The sequence below is a fragment of the Chiloscyllium plagiosum genome, chromosome 11, assembly GCF_004010195.1.
Source record: "Chiloscyllium plagiosum isolate BGI_BamShark_2017 chromosome 11, ASM401019v2, whole genome shotgun sequence".
Classification (NCBI taxonomy): domain Eukaryota; kingdom Metazoa; phylum Chordata; class Chondrichthyes; order Orectolobiformes; family Hemiscylliidae; genus Chiloscyllium; species Chiloscyllium plagiosum.
In genome coordinates, this window is record NC_057720.1 from 67043558 (window position 1) to 67048265 (window position 4708).

Sequence of the window (4708 nt, forward strand, 5' to 3'; positions counted from 1 at the left end):
CTTGTGATATACTGTACAAAGTGTTATCCTTCACCAGAAAAGGACCCATGCACCAGTGCTGCGTGCGTACTCCACTACCTTTTTGGTTTTAACATCTAAATATACTGGTGCATGGTCCGAAATGGTTATGCTCCCAATCCTGCAGGCCAACACCAAGTCCAAATAAATTGATGGAACAAAGAACATATCAATTCTTGTGTGGCACTTGTGTGGGTTTGAGTACAAGGTGAAGTCCCTCCCATTCAGGTGGAAACGCCTCTACGCATCCACTAACCCCAACTCCTCACACGTCCACGAACTGTCTAGATTGCCAAGGTGTACCTGACAGCCCTCTTGGCATCCTGCCTACCGCAGGGTCCATGAGACAATTAAAGTTTCCTCCTATAATCATACAGAGCCATTAATTTAGAGACTGCATCAACTACAAATTTGAGAGGATGTGTCTGGGATAGTGAACATTCAGGATGCTACACTCTTCTGTGTATCAGAGCCTTGAGAATGACGAACCGTCCATACGCATCCTTGATTTGATCTGTCACTTGAAATGGGAGGTTCTTTCATACCAGTATGGCCACTCATCTGCTTTTGGAAATAAAGATGGAAAATAACACCCTATGGTATCCCCCTGCTGTAACTTCAGATGTTCCCCATCAGGCATGTGAATCTCTTGCAACAGCATGATGTCAACCCTTTCCTTCCTAAGATTTGAGAGCATTTTCTTTCCTTTTAATGGGGGAAATGGCTCCCCTTTAATATTCCAGGAGCACCATCTGAACAGATTGCTAGCCATAACCGCACACGACAGCCTGCAGTACCCTGAAAAAAAGATGCCCATTCAATTTGCGACGAGTGGAGGAGTAACAAACTTTATCAAATCTAAAGACTATTCCTACAAACACTACCAAAACTACTAAAACTAAAAAAGTTACCTCTACTCCTGACTTGAACAAATAAACACAAAAAACACAAATCTCCAGAGATGTCCCCTCTTGCCCATAAGCGGCATCCGCTCACAACCATTCTAGCACTTTCTAGTTAAGACTGCGCCCAAACCCAAGCAATGGGGATAAAAATATTATTTGCACGCCTACAAGTTAACAATGAACGCCTATCCCTCCCCCTCCACATCTCAACCCCACACACTCCTTTTCATCAAAGGAGTAACCACCCCTCACCCAGCAAAACAGAACAATAGAATGACGAATAACCACCAAACAGACATAATATAAAACATTCCAGATTTTACACCAAAGCAATACCAAGTCTATAAGGCCAGAGCCCCAAAGGGCAAGGAACAAAGAGGAAATATTTTTTTAAATTATGCCATTGTCTGCATGCATCTTTTCCTCCTCCTCCCAACCCCCCCTTGGCCAAAGTCTATTATTTCAGCGAGTTCAAAAATTCTTTTACTTTTTCCACTGAGTCGAAGTTGTAGACAGTTCCCCCATAATTGAAACGTAGCACTGCCGAGTACCTCAGAGAATATTGAATGTTTAAATCACTTAATTCTTTTTCTTTAAGAAAAGGAAGACCTTTGTAATTATGGCCCCAGAAAAGTCATGAAAAACATTAACTTTGAACCTTTATAAGCCAAGGCCTGTGGATCTCCTCCCAGTCGTCTGGCTGTTTCTGTTATTAATTGCTTTTCCTTGTAATGCTGGAGTCACACGAGGACCAGGTGGGGGCGCTGGGCTGGCCCGGACTTGCGCATCGCAATCCGGTGGGCCCACTCCACACTCACCCGGCCTGACTCCATCTCCAGCCCCAACAACTCCAGCAGCCACCTCTCGAGAAAGTCAGCAGGGCTTTCACCTTCTTCACGCTCCAGTAAGCCCAAAATCAGTAGATTATTTTTTTTCCCTTTTTAACCTCTATTTTTGTGTTAGTTTACTTGTTCCTGCAGGGCCCGTACCTGGCCTTCCAAGGTTTGGACCTGCCTCTCCGAGCTCTCCCTCGCGGCCTCTGAGGCCTTGGTCCTCTGTTCCATTGCTTCTACGTGCTAACCCAGAGCCCAGATCTCCTGCTCGTGCTTTGTCAGCATGGCAGTAATGGGTTTCAGCGCTTCCTTGATTTTTTCCATAGAGTTTGGCGAACTCAGTGATTAAATGCTGTTGCTCCAATGAACTTAAGGGCGCCACCACGGAAATCAAGGTCACAACTGGGGGTGTGCCTGACATAGAAGGGGAGTGCCCTGCCTTTTGCACTCCCTTTGCTCTCTTTTCCTTGGATGTATTCATATCAGCTCAAAATCTGTCAAATCTTGTGAATTTGTTTTAGCTCTGTGGATGATGGAAATTCAGTGATACAAGAGAACATGCAGGAGGACGAAGTGGAAGGTTATGGTAATTGAACAATAGTAGAGTTACAAACTGGGGTTCAAATCTCTTGAAAATGTGGATGTCACTGAATGTCTTGCAAATCATGTGCTGTAAGAATTTAATGGATAAGGTAAGTGTTATATGAGTAATCCATACGGCTGCTGATTGTTATAAGAGTTGTCTGCATGATTGCTATAAAATGGATTTGTAGTCACCATCCTCTTCTAGGGCAGGGATCTACAGCGCTTGTTTTACCATGTGTGGCAGAGGAAAACCACTTGTTAGTCTACTAAGGAGAGGGTTTTGACAGTAACTATGTAATGTAACATGAATATGAAAGACATGATTTGGAGGTGCCAGTGTTGGATTGGGGCAGACGGAGTTAAAAATCTCAGATTTATTTGGAATCACTAGCTTTCGAAGTACTGCTTCTCACCTGATGAAGTAGTGAACAAAGAAAATTACAGTACAGGAACAGGCCCTTCGGCCCTCTAAGACTGTGCCAATACATATCCTCTCTCTAAATCTGCTGCCAATTTTCTCAGGATATGTATCCCTTTGCTCCCTGCCCATTCATGCATCTGTCTAAGTACATCTTAAATGATGCTATCGTTCCCATCCCTTTCGCCTCCGCTGGCAACGCATTCCAGGCACCCACCACCCTCTGCGTGAAGACCTTTCCACATTTATCTCCCCTAAACTTTTCCGCTCTCACTTTGAACTCTGGTGGGAGGGGGGGGGAAGGAAAGGAAAGAAAGTTTCTTGCTATCCACCCTGTCTACACATGTCATGATTTTGTAGGCGTCAATGAGGTCCTCCCTCAACCTCCTCCTTTCCAATGAAAATAATGAAGTTCTGCAGATTGATAACTATCACACTACTTACTTACAAGTTATGCATTGAGGAAAAGTGGTCACTATAGGCCATTTATATGGCCAGTGTAAGTTTTGTTCATTAATAGCTATTAATGATAACCATGTGAGAAATATTAGTGTCTTCACATTTCCTTAATAGTCAAGAGAACCTGTGAGACAAACAACAAATGTGGTTACCTGACTGCAGGTGAGTTGCTCATGAGATTAGATTCTCATTTTAGCATTAGTATCAACTGTAGAAGTAAGCAAAATCATGCAAGAGAGAAAAGCTTGACAGGTGTTGTCACAATGTGCCGAATAGTGGCCTCCTATGCACTAAATGTCTGAGTAAAACTTATTGTGATTACTTATTGTGGTCAAGAGTCTGTTGATCTGGCAGCTATGTTTCTTGCATCAAACCTTAAGGTTGCGTCACTGGCTAGTGGTGGGAAGTAATCAATAATGAGGAGTGGGCTATGAAAATAGAGGAAAGATTGCTCACTGCTTGAGGTTTAATTTTTGTTTTGAAAGACTGATCGTGTACTGAAGAAGTTTCTTTGAAGTTGAATATCGGGAAATTGCCAAATGGATTAAATTTCTAGTAAAAGCTACAAATTATTTTCCCTTTTACATGCTATATTTGTAGTCCACACCCATTTGAAACACAATTGCACAAATCTAAATATGAAAAGGTTGGTGTAGGGTCTGATTCTCAGTTCTGTGAAAGCTTTTAAGGTTTGTCAACTTTTACTTGTAATTGAGACTGCAATGATCAGAAGATTCCAGTGTGCTGGTGCTGACTGTCACAGGATTTTTGAATATCCAAACTGGTAAATACAGAGCATCATTTCACATTCTTGCTGTTACTGTGCTGCAATTATATATTTTTCTAAACACGTTTCCATGTTATTGCACCATTCTGCTTATAGAGATGGGAGTTGGAATGCAGTCACTGTAACATCTCTTGATGAACTCTTGGTTTCTGCAGCTGCTGTGCTGGGCGCTGGTTATGTCTGTTTCCTATTGAAACAGAATTTGGTGCCAAATCATCTGTAAAGTTTAAACTTTTTTTAAAATTGTGCCAGAGCATTAGGGTGCATTGTTCTTGACATTGAACAAAAATGTTCAGATTTTCTTCCAAAAGTTTGTTACAAACAATTAGAAATTGTTGTAATTTTTTGTAAGATGGAAATTACAAAATTCTTGAGTGTAATCATTGTTTTACTGCTGTAAACTAGATGTTCATGGAAAGTGTCAATGTGTAAGTGAGATTGTAATTGAAGATTGTCAAAATTTTCTGGAGTCAAGCAATTGTGTTTAGTTGAGGAACGAGTCTTCAAGATGGACTTTTTTTTTGTGGCAATGTGAGATTGAGGTTTAAAGAATTAAGATTCCTAAGATGATTTAGATTTGATGGGTCATGATGAGACTATCTGGTCCCTAATATGTGCCGGATCAAAATTTAAATGCTTGTACATCAAAATAATCGCATTTAGAACTGGATAAAGGTGAGGTCCGTATCCTCAATGGAATGTG